Genomic DNA, 15,732 nt, shown 5'->3' on the forward strand with positions numbered 1-15,732 from the left:
AAAGGAATTTTCAGAGTTTACTCGTCTTTTGTTTTAGTGAAAGGTTCCCCCATCCATCCCTAAGTGCTCCAGGGAGGGGGCAGGTAGGAGATTCCCAAAAGAGACTCTTCCTTATAAGGTTTCTAGGACAGCTTCCTTCCTTTTGATGACTTTCTACGTATAAGCCAAATGAAATCCAAAGGATTAACTTGAAATGGGTATGATTTTACTCATTCACTTCATTCATTCATTTAACAAGCATCAGTTTATGGCTGTCAGGTCTGCTGGTTCTATGGATAATGCAAAGATAAATCTGATAGTGATCTTACCCTTAAAGAACTTGGAATGTAGTAGGTGAGATAAGGCATGTAAAGAAGTAAATATATACAAGATCCGGGAGATAAATGGCATAAGAAAAGAACAGATCAAGTGCTAGCTGAGTATGGTCACATAGAGGGACGCCAGGATTTGTTTTTTGTTTGTTTGTTTTTAATTTTTTGACAGAGTCTCTCTCTGTTGACCAAGCTGCAGTGCAGTAGCGCGATCTCGCCCACTGCAAGCTCCGCCTCCCGGGTTCACGCCATTCTCCTGCCTCAGCCTCTCTAGTAGCTGGGACTACAGGCGCCCACCACCACGCCCGTCTAATTTTTTGTATTTTTAGTAGAGACGGGATTTCGCCATGTTAGCCAGGATGGTCTCAATCTCCAGACCTCGTGATCCGCCCGCCTCGGCCTCCCAAAGTGCTGGGATTACAGGCGTGAGCCACCGCCAGGCCCCCAGGTTTTTTTAACTGATCATTTTGCAGATACCAAAAGTTGCTTCTCACTCACTGTATCCTGGTTGAGTTGATGAAACTCAGACTTTCTCCTTCAAAATAGATAATAAGGGCACATTGAAGTGTTTGAGGGTGTTGTCACTTAAAATTTGTGACGCACTTTACAATTTACAAAGTACTTTACTACATCATTTTAGCTCAAAAATTTTGAGAAACACGTTTAGGGTCCTATGATTTCTGGTATTGTAAGCTCTGAGGAGATGTTTAGTCGAGCTTCCTCAACTCCTGTAAGAGATGGAACATGAGGCCAACAGCCACCTTCTGTGCAGGAGTGACCTGCCCGGCATATCAGCCATGGTGGCTTACAGCCAGTTTTACCTGGGGACCTGTGCCCTGTTTCTAGCCCTTCCTTCTCTCCAGGCAGAGACTGATGCTCTTTGTAGATAATGAGCAAAAGAGGCTAAAGAAATTCTTGTTGACTGGGTGCAGTGGCTCACGCCTGTGATCCCAGCACTTTGGGAGGTCGAGGCAGGTGGATCATCTGAGGTCGGGAGTTCAAGATCAGCCTGGCCAACATGGAGAAACTCTGTCTCTCTAAAAATACAAAAATTAGCTGGGCATGGTGGTGCCTGCCTGTAATCCCAGCTACTCAGGAGGCTGAGGCATGAGAATTGCTTAAACCCCGGGGTGGAGGTTGCAGTGAGCCAAGATGGCACCACTACACTCCAGCCTGGGTGACAGAGCAAGACTCTGTCAGAAAGAAAGAAAGAGAGAAAGAGAGAAATAAAAGGAGGGAGGGAGGGAAGGAAGAGGAAGGGAAGGAGGGAGGGAGGGAGGGAGGGAGGGAGGGAGGGAGGGAGGGAGGGAGGGTGAGAGGGAGGAATTCTTATTGATGGAACGATCAAGAGATCTCAAGCTGGTCCTGTGCTGGTCCTGTCCTCCAACACTTTTTTTATTTGGTAGGGAAACCACATTTGGTGGGCGATCTTGACCACAGAGGGCTTTATTTCCATACAGCACAGTGGGATCTTCCTTTATATCCAGAGAATCTAGGTGAGGCGCGGTGGAGACAGGCCTCTGAAGTAATGGGCCTGCAAGGAGGATGCCCAGTGGGGTTTTGTCTGCTCATCCCAAAGATCAGCTCACTGTAGAACATCTGGAAAGAATGATAGGAATGTGACCCTGGGTCTACTGTTAACCCAAAGTCAGAATTGCCCTGCAGTCACCATAGAATGGTGAAAATTAAGGAAAACAGAGTTAGTTCACTGGAGGAGAGAAAGCCTGTGACAAAGGAGAAAATTATGATATGAGTAGTGTATATATAGATTCATATATAAAGATATATGTATATGTGTGTATAGTGTATATAGACATGATTCACATAAATATTGTTCATATACAGGGACCTGCATCCTAATATAAGAACCAAAAAGAAAACATTTGCCACTAAACTTTGTGCAAGACTGTATAAATGCAGTTTCTCTTTAAACAGTAGACATGGGAAAATACACAATGTATAAAAAAATCAAGACACTTCCTTAGCTTTACCTTTAGTATTGACTATGATTAAAGCCCCACATATAAGCATTTAAGAGAGGAGGAAAGGTTAGAGAATTTAGCCTTTCTTATATTTTTCAGGTGAAAAAAGTATAAATCTGGAGCTTGTGTGTAATAGATAGTGGATTTTTGCTGAGTTTTGTTGGTAAATTCTTCAGTCAAACATCTAGTATTTGCGCAAGTTGATAAAATTTTATCATATAAATAAATTTTTGTAATAGAATTAAAGAAACAAAAAATAATAGCACATGAAACTTTTAGAAAATAAGTAGCACAAAGGCTGAGTTCCTTACAACTTAGTGCACTCATGAATTACCCAGAGAATATATTTTAAATTCAGATTGACCGCCATTCCCCAGAAAAATTCTGATTGAGTAGGTCTGGTGGGGACCAGGAAGTTGCAGGTTTGACAGGCAACTGCTTAGGTTTAGATCAGGATAGCTGAGGAGCCACACTTTGAGCCCCTGTGCTCTGGGGGACTCGCCTCAAATAGGTCACTTTGGATGATTGGAGGGGTCGAGAAATTACCCTGCCAAAAAAAAGAAATCCATACTGGATCAATCATAATTGTGAAATACCCATGATTATCTTTATCTCTTTGAATTCAAGTGTTTCATTCTATTCAGACCACCCTGGAGGTTACCTACAATTGTTAACACCCTAGGACTATTCCTGGCAATTTAACCTGCACAGGTGGTAGGAAGCATGGCCCAGTTCTGAGGAAATAAGGCTCTGAAGAGAAAGTCTAATGACGAGAGGACAAAGAGGACAGAAATATTGAGAATACGGGAGCTGAAATGTGAAATCCAAAGAAGGGCAAAATAAAAGCACTAAGTTGTTGGGCAGAGAAGAGCAACTGATTGATCTAAATGGGAGAATAAAGGAAGCCCCAAAAAGAGAAGGAAGAGATGCAGAGAGGGTGGAGGGTGGGAAACCCAAGAGATGCGGAGAAAGTGGAGGGTGAGAAACCCAGAGCACCACCGTTGGGGTAAACTTGAACAAAGCACGGTCTACACTGAGTTTATCCTACTTGTAAATTTTTCTTGGCTTAATTTAATTTGTATAATTTTATAATGTTGTTGCTGAAAAAGATTTTACAGAGTCTTTCCATCAACCCTCTGATTTTACAAAGAAGCAAATGAAAGACACAAAGCAGATCAGGGAATACCTTTAGGTAAAATAAAACCATCTATTGGGGGAAAATGTCGGAATTATTAAGAAGTGAAAAGAAGATCCCTATGTTACATGAGTTCATTGTTAACCAGAAGAAGAGGGGAGGAGGCGGGGGAAGAAAGCAAGCGTAGCTGAAAGAGAACTGGTCTAGATTTAAGTTACCTAAGTGCTCATTATGATATTGAAGGCTATCAGCCATGTAAGTTTGTGGAACTTAACCTTTAGCTTCCTACCTGTAAAGTAGAAAGAATAATAGCTCCTGCAAGTGTTGTGAGAATCAAATGAGTTAGTTAATATAAAGCATTTACACCAAATCTGGTACTTTTTACTTTTATTATGTTCCTTTCCCCTTTCTCTTAACTCAAGAGGACTGGCTGCCATTTTGTGATTGTCTTCATTCATTCTTTATTGAAAACATTCCTGGAACTTCCATTATCTGCTGCAAAGCAGGATATGCAAATGGTATAGCCCACAGTGCTTATCTTCAAAGAGCTCACTGTCTCACAGAAAGACCAATACATAGATAGACAATTATAAATTAATAGGGTACACCAGCACAGCCAAAATGTAACATGAGCCAAAAGAGAGACACATAACCCAATAGAAAGGACAGGAATGGGCAGTACCAAGAAGTGACACCTGAACTGAGCCTTAGCGGTTGAGTAGGAATCCTAAAAGGTACCTGTTGTCTTGCCTGTGCCCAGCATCTTTCTTCTCTTATTGAAGGAATATTATCCCTTCCTTTGGAGATTTCCTTTTCTGCTCCAATTAGATTTTATGTGGCTGTCAATCATTTTGTGGGACTGTCAATCACTTAGCCTGAGGGTGGGCTCCAATCATGGGGCCCCTTCCCCAACCACAGTAATTAGTCTAAGAAGGGACCAGAGATTCAAGTTAAGCCCATCATAGTCCTTGCTAGGCTTTTTCATGGTAACACTGAAAGGGAAAGATACCTTCTTCTTTTTTCCTTTGGAATTAGTAAACTGGAGTGACATAAAATTGAGACATAATCCCTCCATTCCCCTCTCCTGCTCCTACTACTGGCTGGAGTTCCACTTCTATAGAAGGAGAAAAATAAACTATTGCACTGGGAGCTAAAAATATACAGAGAAAGTTGAAGATGCAAGAGTCGCTGGCTTCCATGCCCATCGGTAGTGCCCTATCACTCCCTTTATCCTGAATGTTCATGTGTATTGGAATTCTGTCACTTGCAACTGAATGAGCCCAGTTCAATATAAAAATTGACCAGGAAAAGAGCAGTCCTATGAGAGGGCTTCAGGCAAAGGAAGACATGGAATATGTATGAACAGTGGCAAGAGGCAGGAGGAACATTTCCTTTTGTTGGAGTCCTGCATGGTCTCCCTAGCTCCCTAACACATGCTAACCCAAACACATTTGCAGCCTTAGCCTGGTAAGCAGGGGGTGGGGGATCACCATCTAGATTTCCAGGCCATGGTCAGACATCTTCTATGTCTGGTTTTGCACTGGTTCTCCTGCCAGACTCCAGCTGGCTATTGGAACTAGAATGTGCCCTAAATCAGCCTATTTGGCAAGAGCCCTAACCTTCAGTGTAGCTCTGCAGCTTCCTTTCCCAGAGGCAAGATTCAGGTTCCTGGACACACCCTTGCAATTCACTTGCAAGAAGATACACCGCTCTAGCCTGGATTGTACCTCCTCCTGCTCCAGTGCAACTCATCAGACAGGAAGGCTGGATGAGGTCAGTTCAATGTTTTTGATGCCCCTCTGGAAAGCCGACTCTAAACTGTCAGCTGATTTGTAATGAATCTGGTGTCTCCAGGGCCCGTCGCCCCACCTCCCTCCCTGCTTCCAGGACTCCTCCCTCTGGGCACCGCCTCTCTGTATTGAGGAGAGATGGCCAACAAGACTTACACCTGCGCTTGATCAAGTTATGGTATTAATCAACTGGCCCTGCCTTAGCAAGCATTATTTCCTTCTAGAAAACTCTCATAGTTTTTAGATGGAAGCCAAATTCTTCTGTGTTCTTACTCTGCTTTTCAAAGACGTGGCCAGGTGCAGGGACTCATGCCTCTAATCCCAGCACTTTGGGAGGCTGAGGCAGGGAGGATCACTTGAGCCCAGTAGTTAGAGACCAGCCTGGGCAACATATTGAGACTCTGTCTCTACCAAAAAATAAAAAATAAAACAATACAAATTAGCCAGGTGCGGTGGCACACACCTGTAGACCCAGCTACTTGGGAGGCTGAGATGGGAAGATCGTTTGAGACTGGGAGTTCGAGATTGCAGTGGGCAGTGACGGTGCCACTGCACTCTGGCCTCGGTGACAGGGTGAGACCCTGTCTCAAATAAATAAATACTGCTACATGAGTTTCCCATCTTACACTGAGGGCCTGGAGGGCAGGACCAGACACTATGTGGATTTCTTCTCCAGGGAACTAGCAGGGGGATCTGATGCACTGATAAGTAATACCTCCCAGTGATTGCTGGGCATTTCTAGCTATGTGAGCGTAGGGGAAATCCCAAGGAGTCCATTTCAGGAAAAGAGGAAAGTATTGGAGTTATGCAGACAATTTTAAGATATTGATTATTTTAACAAAGTCAACTATTTTGATTTACAAAATCAGATCCCATTGCTTTTTAGTATAGTTCAAATTACCACAGACCTCAAACTGGTGGCCGTCTGCCCGAGAATGAAATGGTATTGCCACATCAAATGTGCCCTTCTCCCAATAGGCAGCTCTATTCGCCTAGTATTTGCTCTTACTTTGTGAAGAAAATCCAGGAAAAGGTGCTTTTCATTTCTGTAATTCTACATAAGTACATACTATTTTCCTGCTTTGATAAAAAGGTCACCTTCTCCAGGAAAGTTTCCCAGAGAGCTAAGGACCAACTAGTGTCACCAGTCAACTCGTGTGGGCAGCACAAACATTCCTCAGAAAATGCATTTAAATTAAAAGAAGAGCAAAATGCTTTTTCACATTTATGATCCCCTTGGCATCATGAAGTTGTGTCATATTTGTTAGAGACTAATATAATAAGAACAGATGCAGGCTCAGAAGGTAAAAGATGCATTCTTGCTAAGTCATGCTTGTATGGCAACAAATCTTGCTATCTGAAAAATGATTTGTCTGTGTTTCAAATTCAGGGAGAGATGGATGAATTTGTCTCTCATGCAACACATTGTAGCAGATGGATGAAGAACTTGAAAGAACCCAGGACACAGCAATAAGCACCATATTCATATTTAGAGCAGCAATGCTGCTCCATTAAAATAATCTATCACATTAAATTTATGTTGTTAATTTGAATTAAATACATGCTTTTGTTGAATTGGTTTTTTTGTTTTTGCTTATATAACTAGACAAGAGCTGTAAGTATAAATAGTGGATGCTTGTTTGTACACATGTAAATAATGTTGTAATTAAAATAATGTAATTCGGCACCAGGAATCTATAGATTTCATTTTTCCTTAAGTAGGGTTAGAACATTACTCAAGTTTGCAAAACACTAGGTTAATGCAATAGCTGTGTGATATAGTTTGGATATTTGTTCCCTCCGAATATCATGTTAAAATTTGATCCCCAATGTTGGAGGTGGGATCTAATGGGAGGTGTTTGAGTTCATGGGGGAGGATCCCTCATGACGCACTTGGTACAGTCCTTGAGGTAATAAGCGAGTTTTCACTCAATTAGTTCCCTTAAAAACTGCTTGTTAAAAAGAGCCTGTAATCCCAGCATTTTGGGAGGCCGAGGCAGGCAGATCACCTGAGGTCGAGAGTTCAAGACCACCCTGACCAACATGGAGAAACCCCATCTCAACTGAAAATACAAAATTAGCCAGTCATGGAGGCGCACACCTGTAATCCCAGCTGCTCAGGAGGCAGAGGCAGGAGAATCGCTTGAACCTGGGATGTGGAGATTGCAGTGAGCCAAGATTGTGCCATCGCACTCCAGCCTGGGCAACAAGAGCAAAACTCCGTCTCAAAAAAAAAAGAGCCTGGTATCTCCCTCCCCCTCTCTCTTCTCCTCTTTGGCCGGGTAATCTGCCTGCTCTGGCTGCCTTTCCCCTTCTATCATGAGTGGAAGCAGCCAGAGTCCCTCAGCAGAAGCAGATGCTGGTGCTTCCTGTACAGCCTGCAGAACTGCAAGCCAAATAGACTTTTTTCTTTACGAATTACCCAGCTTTGGGTACTCCTTTATAGCAACACAAGAGGACAAAAAACACTGTGTTAAGACTGGCCAGATGATCATAGATGCTTATAAAATGTTATCCAAAATTTCAAAAGCCCCATAAAGTATTGTATTTATATAAAAAAGTAAATACTAAATACTTTTTTGTTGTTGTTTTGAGACAGGGTCTCTGGAGCCCAGGCTGGAGTGCAGTGTCGCGATCACTGCTCACTGCAGCCTCCACCTCCTAGGCTCAAGTGATCCTCCCACCTCAGTCTCCCAAGTAGCTGGGACTAGAGGCGTGGGTCACCACACCTGGCTAATTTTTGTATTGTTTGTAGAGACGGGGTTTCACTTTGTTCACTTTGTTCACCCAAAGTTCTGGGATTACGGGCATGAGCCACCTCTCCTGGCCTTCAAATCTTTTTTTTTCTTTGAGACAGGGTTTCCCTCTGTCACCCAGGTTGATGTGCAGTGGCATGATGTCACCTCACTGCAACCTCCACCTCCTGGGTTCGAGTGATCCTAATGTTTCAGCCTCTGGAGTAGCTGGGACTACCCGCCACCACGCCTGGCTAATTTTTTTATTTTTTTGTAGAGGCTGGGTTTCGCCATGTTACCCTGGCAATAAGAGGCTGTTCAAACTTTTAATAATCAAAAACTCAATTGCAGTGACTTCCGGTAAAGATAGAGATTGAACTCTCTTTGCTTCTTCCCAAACCCTACTGAAACTACACCAAAAGGACTTATTTTAAGGCATAAAACACCAAGGAGAGGGAGATAATGACAACAACACCTTTGAAGGAGGAAAGAACATGGCCAAATGGAAATTGACTTTGCAGGTCTGAAAAAGCCTAACCCTAAGTTAGCAGCAAGGGCAGCTAAGAAAAATACATATATAATATCCACTGAAATGTCAGGCAAAAGCCCAGGAATTGAAGGCACCAAGTACCCTGGAAGTGGAGGGTGGTGAGGACAGGATCAAAAGGATTGGTTGAAAGAAATAGTTAGATTCCTCAATTCCTTGGCCCACCCTACACAACTAGGCAGCTGCAACCCCAGAAGAAGATTAGAACTGTGTTCTTCGAACAGAGAAATCAGAGGATCTCTAAACCAGGGAACCAAGTCAAGGTAGGGGAAGTGTATCAAACACAAGGGGGATTGACACCACCTCCCTCCTCTCCCAGTACGACAACCAGAATACAGGGAGCCAGGCCTTCCCCATTCATACAGGAGACTGAAGGTGCCTTCTGTGGGGAATCCAAACAGCCCAAGAGGAAACACCGTAATAGACAGTGGAGGTTCCAAACCAAAATAGCTGACCCATGTCAGTGAAGAAATGAAAGCCACCCATGTACGGAGAGCTTCTGCTTGGCTTTTTATTGTGATACCCTTAATCATTAGCAGACAATTAAGAATTATCAGACATCTGAGGATAGCCTCCTGCACAAATGTTGAAATAAAATACATAAACAGCAAAAGGCAACTTGAAGGAAACAAAGACTAGGCTGTCAGGAAAAAAAAATGTAAAACTTCTTTTTAAATTAGTATTAATATCTATAGAGAGGAGTCCAGCAAGGTAGTACATGCCTATATTCCCAGCTATGCAGAAGGATCACTTGAGCCCAGGAGTCAAAGGCCAGCCTGGACACCATAGCAAGACCCCAATATGGTTTGGCTGTGTCCCAATTCAGATCTCAACTTGAATTGTTATCCCCAGAATTCCCACATGTTGTGGGAGGGATGTTCCTGTGCTATTCTCGTGATAGTAGATAGGTCTCACGAGATCTAATGGGTTTATCAGGAGTTTACGCTTTTACTGTTTCTCTCATTTTCTCTTGTTGCTGCCATGTAAGAAGTACCTTTCACCTTCCGCCATGATTCAGAGGCCTCCCCAGCCATGTGGAATTCTAAGTCAAATTAAACCTCTTTTCGTTCCCAGTTTTGGGTATGTCTTTATTAGCAGTGCGAAAATGAATGAATACAACCTCTCATCTTTTTATTTATTTATTTATTTATTTATTTATTTATTTATTTATTTTTTGTGAGACGGAGTCTCACTGAGTCACCCAGGCTGAAGTGCAGTGGTGCGATCTTGGTTCATTGCAACCTCCACCTCCTGGTTCAAGCAATTATCCTGCCTCAGCCTCCCTAGTAACTGGGATCTCAGGTGCCCACCACCATGCCTGGCTAATTTGTTTGTATTTTTAGTAACGATGGAGTTTCACCATGTTTGTTGGCCAGGCCGGTCTCCAACTCCTCACCTCAGGTGATCTGACCACCTCGGCCTCCCAAAGTGCTGGGATTACAGGCATGAGCCACTGTGCCCGACCTCCACTTTTTTTTTTTTTTTTTTTTTGAGACAGGATCTTGCTGTGTTGCCCAGGCTGGAATGCAGTGGTGCAATCTCAGCTCACTGCAACTCCACCTCCTGGGCTCAAGCAATCCTCCCACTTCGGCCTCCCAAGTAGCTGAAACTACAGGTGTGTATCACCATGACTAGCATTTTTTTGCATTTTTTTTTTTTGTAGAGACACGGTTTCGTCATGTAGCCCGGACTGGTCTTGAACTCCTGAGCTCAAACAATCCACTCACCTCAGCCTCCCAAAGTGCTGGGATTACAGGCAAGACCCACTGTGCCTGGCTGTTCCCACCCGTCTTTCAATAATAATAATAATATAGAGAGAGAGGTATTCGAAGATTTTTAATTAATGAAACAAAAATTAATGAAACAAAATAAACTTAAAGAGAACAAAAAATAAATTTAAACGTTGTAAAAATGAAAACTCAATAGATGGATTGGAAGAGAAGGTTGAAGACGTCTCCCAGAAAGAAAGAAAACAGCATATAAAATAACAGGTAAAACATAGTCAAAGTAAAAGGCCAGTCCTGAAGAAATTCCTCAAAGATAGATTAGAAAAAGCAATTATTTCATCAATGAAATAATTTAAGATTTCTGAAAATTGAAGGATACATGTCTGCAGTGTGAAACAGTTCGCTGAGTATCCAGCAATGAAAATATATCCACACCAAGACACATCACAGAGCTATTTCAGAACACAGGACTTAGGGACAGAATGTTTATGTCTCCCCTGCCCCCAGTTTATATGTTGAAATCTTAACCCCCAATGTGATAGTATTAGGAGGTGGGTCCTTCGAGAAGTAATTAGGTCTTAAGGGTGGAACTTCTTGAGTGGGATAAGTGTCCTTATAAAAGGAGACCCCACAGAGCTCGCTTTTCCACCTTTCTGCCGAGTCAGGATACAACCAGAAGAAGGCCATCTGCAATCTAGAAGAAGGCCCTCACCAGAACCTGACTATGCTGGCTCTCTGATCTTGGACTTCCAGCCTCCAGAGCTGTGAGATAAGAATTTGTGTTGTATATACGCCAGTCTATGGTACTTTGTTCCAGCAACCCAAACTGACTAAGACAATGGGGTCAATGAGAAGATTTTAAAGTTTCCAGTGGGATGGGAGAAGGAAGATTGCGTACAAAGTATCAGAAATCAAAAGGGCTCTGAACTTCTCAGCAGCAACACAGGAATTTACAAGAAAATGGGGTAAGGCATTCAAAATTCCGAAGGGAAATAGTTTCCAAATAGTTTTTTTGTTTTTTGTTTGTTTGTTTGTTTGTTTGTTTTAGTAGAGACAGGGTTTCTCCATGTTGGTCAGGCTGGTCTTGAACTCCTGACCTCAGGTGATCCACCTGCCTTGGCCTCCCAAAGTGCTGGGATTACAGGCGTGAGTCACCGCGCAGGGCCAATTTCCAGATAGTATTAACTATCTAGTCAATTTCTTTTTTTTTTTTTCCTTTAACTTTTAAGTTCAGGGGTACATGTGCAGGATGTGCAGGTTTGTTACACAGGTAAAGATGTGCCATGGTGGTTTGCTGCACAAATCATCCCATCACCTAGGTACTAAGCCCAGCATCCATTAGCTATTCTTCCTGATGCCTTTCCTCTACCCACACCCACCCCACCCTGACAGGCCCCAGTATGTGTTGTTTCCCTGCCATGCATCCATATGTTCTCATCATTCAGCTCCCACTTATAAGTGAAAACATGCAGTGTTTGGTGTTCTGTTCTGGTGTTGGTTTGTTGAGGATAATGGCTTTCAACTCCATCCATGTCCCTGCAAAGGACATGATCTCATTGTTATTTATGGCTGCATAGTATTCCATGGGTATGTATATACCACATTTTCTTTATCCAGTCTATCATCGATGGGTATTTGGGTCACCTCCCAGGTTTAGGCGATTCTCCTGCCTCAGCCTGTTGAGTATCTGGGATTATAGGCGCGCACCACTACACCTGGCTAATTTTGTATTTTTAGTAGAAATGGAGTTTTGCCCTTTTGGTCAGGCTGGTCTCCAACTCCTGACTTCAGGTTATCTGCCCACCTCAGCCTCCCAAACTGCTGGGATTACAGGCATTACCCACCACGCCCAGCCTACATTTAAGTCTTTAATCCATCTTGAGTTAACTTTTGTATAAAGTGTAAGGAAGGGGTCCAGTGTCAATTTTCTGCATATGGCTAGCCAGTTCTCCCAACACCATTTATTAAATAGGGAATCCTTTCCCCATTGCTTGTTTTTGTCAGATTTGTCAAAGATCTGGTGGTTGTAGGTGTGCGGTCTTATTTCTGAGTTCTCTGTTCAGTTCCACAGGTCTAAATATCTATTCTTGTACCAGTACCATGCTGTTTTGGTTACTGTAGCCTTGCAGTATAGTTTGAAGTCAGGTAGTAGGATGCTTCCAGCTTTGTTTTTTTTGCTTAGGATTGTCTTAAATATCTAGCCAATTTCCGAACTAAGTGTGAGGGTGCATATCTTTTACTCAAAAGCTTTACCCCTCTCCTATACACATATTTTTCTGAAGGAGTTACTGCAGGATATGCACCACCAAAATAATGGAGTAAGTCTTGAAAAATAAACACAAGAGTTACAGGGTAAAAGAGATATAACATAGGAGAAATGCAAAAGGAATTCCCACACTTACTCAGGATGATGTACCAAGCATGGGGGCAACTCATCTGGACACTATTAGGCCCAAGTGCTCCATAAGAAACTTAAGACAATAAAACTGAGGTAATACTCAACATGAATGAATGTATCAAGAAAAGATTTGGCCAGGCGTGGTGGCTCACGCCTGTAATCCCAGCACTTTGGGAGGCCCAGGCAGGCGGATAAGGAGGTCAGGAAATCGAGACTATCCTGGCTAACATGGTGAAACCCTGTCTCTACTAAAAAATACAAAAACTTAGCTGGGCATGGTGGTGGGCCTCTGTAGTCCCAGCTACTGGGGAGGCTGAAGAAGGAGAATGGCGTGAACCTGGGAGGTGGAGTTTGCAGCGAGCCGAGATTGCGCCACTGCACTCCAGCCTGGGCGACGGAGGGAGACTCTGTCTCAAAAAGAAAAGAAAAGAAAAGATTTAACCATCTGGTGGGGAATATGGATTAGGGATAAATGTGTACAAGGAAATTGGGCAAGTGAGGAAAGATGACAATTCTTAACTGAGGAAAAACTACAAGTTGTACAGTCAAGAAAAAGTCATCATCGTTGCCCATATGGCTCGACACTGAATAGCCTACAGAGTCACAGCAATGTTAACCCTGAACATTGAGTTATTCAGAAATAAGATAAATCTAAATAAGGAGAATGAGTAGCTTAGAAGTATCTATCACTTTATTTGGTAAGGGTGAAGGACAAAAGATACGTAAATCCTCATGTTCATGAAGGGAAGTCAATAATGTCTAAAACAAAAAAACAAACAAACAAAAAACAGAAGTAACATTACAAGTACATTACTTAGAGAAATGGAGTTACATAACAGATGAAGCATCTTTAAAAGTTAAAAATAGATACCTCTGGGAAAAGGGATATGGAAAATAAGGGGTTGGGAGACTATTTGTCTTTGCAAACTTTGTGGAACTTGGTGATAATTAAAATTATGTTTATGGGCCTGGCACGGTGGCTCACGCCTGTAATCCCAGCACTTTGGGATGCGAGGCGGGGCAGGGGGTGGGAGGATCACCTGAGGGCAGGAGTTCAAGACCAGCCTGACCAAAATGAAGAAAGCCCATCTCTACTAAAATTACAAAATTAGCCAGGTGTGGTGGTGCATCCCTGTAATCCCAGCTACTTGGGAGGCTGAGGCAAGAGAATCACTTGAACCTGGGTGGTGGAGGTTGCGGTGAGCCAAGCTAACACCATTGCACTCTAGCCTGGGCAACAAGAGTGAAACTCCGTCTCAAAAAAAAAAAAAAAAAAAAAAAAAAGGTTTATATATATTTTAATAAAAATTGAAAAAACAGGATCACAAAGTGTATAAATATATGCAGAACAATGCAAAAAGCCATGGTTTTATGGTTAGAATTGATGACTAAGATTTAAATACAGGAGGCAGGGCTGCATTATGACTGTCATGAGGCCTAGGCACTTTGACTATGTGGGCCCCTCACACTATAATATCAGTATTAAAATTATTTTTGATATAACTTTAAGTATTTCAATTTTTTTCCTTCTCAGGTAAAATTTAGTAGAATTTCATAGGCCTCTTAAAAGTTTCATGATCCCTAGGCATTATGCCTTCTGTGCCAGTGGATAAGTCCTTCTTGGTTAGAGAAAGAAAGGAGGAAAACTACAGAATCCTGTTTACTTCGTAGTTAACAAAGCTCCCTTTGCTTTGTGGCTCAACATTTCTAGGTCACAATAGTGGCAAATTAAGTGACTTTATAAACAATGAAGCTTCATTTGATCTGATCCCAACCCTATTAGTACACAACCATCTTACACAATATTTTTAAATTTTATTTCATAAGAAAAACATCAGGTTGAAATGTTTAAACCCAGTAGCTTAACAAAAAACAATCATAAATTCATTGACTGCGTTTTTCATTTTCCACAGGAATATTCTCAATTGAATAGATTACTCAAAGCTTTTATGTCTCCAATTATTTCTCCATTATTATAAAGTAAAAGTGACATTTTGTAACCTTTGAGTTACAAGCCTTCAACTTCTGTATGAAGAGTATGTCATACATTGTGATCAACTTAATCCTTCCCATCTCAGCTGGTTAAGTTGGTGAGACCAATACTGTTGAAACTATGCCCAAAGATGCAGATAGAAACCAAAAGCATTTGTTGAAAAATGTTTTGAATATTAATGCCTTGCAGTTGTACAGCTCTCTATATTTTTTAAAGGACTTTCTCTTTTCTGCTTGGATGTCTATTTTTTCCATATTGGCATATCTAAAACTGAAATTCCCTTCAATATTATTTCCATCTCTTCACTTACCCAATCCATTCAACTGGAACCATATTTCTGGTCACTCCAGCTTGAACCTAGTATTCCTGCCTCTCTTCCTCACACTCAAAATCTAATTGATTAAAAACTTCTTTTTCCTTTTTTTTTTTTTTTGAGACGGAGTATCACTTTGTTGCCCAGACTGGAGTGCAGTGGTGCAATCTCGGTTCACTGCAACCTCCGCCTCCCGGGTCCAAGCGATTCTCCTGTCTCAGCCCCCCGAGTAGCTGGGACTACAGGCGCATGCCACCACCCCCGGCTAATTTTTTCTATTTTTTTAGTAGAGACGGGGTTTCACCGTGTTAGCCAGGATGGTCTCCATCTCCTTACCTCGTGATCTGCCCGCCTCGGCCTCCCAAAGTGCTGGGATTACAGGCGTGAGCCACCGCACCCGGCAATTAAAAAGTTCTATTAGGCACTCCAGCCTGGGCGACAGAGCGAGACTCTGTCTCAAAAAAAAAAAAAATTTCCATTGGTTGTTCATTATATTTTTTTTTTAACATATCTACATTATCAATGTCCAATCCTACCACCAAACTTGAACTTGCCTTTGTACTTGAACTTTTGTACTGGCGTCTTAACTAGCCTCACTCAAACAACTCTTCCTCCTTCAATTCATCCTACACTTTGCCATCAAATCAACTTGTTAACATGGTAATCGTGTTATCCGAAAGTCTTCAACAGCTCCCAATTGCTTACAAGATAAAACTGGCCATTTGTCTAATATCTGATAATATCAATGTGTAATGGCCATTTATCTGTAGTATAATACCAACCCATGCTGGATACTCTGAG

The sequence above is a fragment of the Macaca thibetana genome, chromosome 4, assembly GCF_024542745.1.
Source record: "Macaca thibetana thibetana isolate TM-01 chromosome 4, ASM2454274v1, whole genome shotgun sequence".
Taxonomy (NCBI): domain Eukaryota; kingdom Metazoa; phylum Chordata; class Mammalia; order Primates; family Cercopithecidae; genus Macaca; species Macaca thibetana.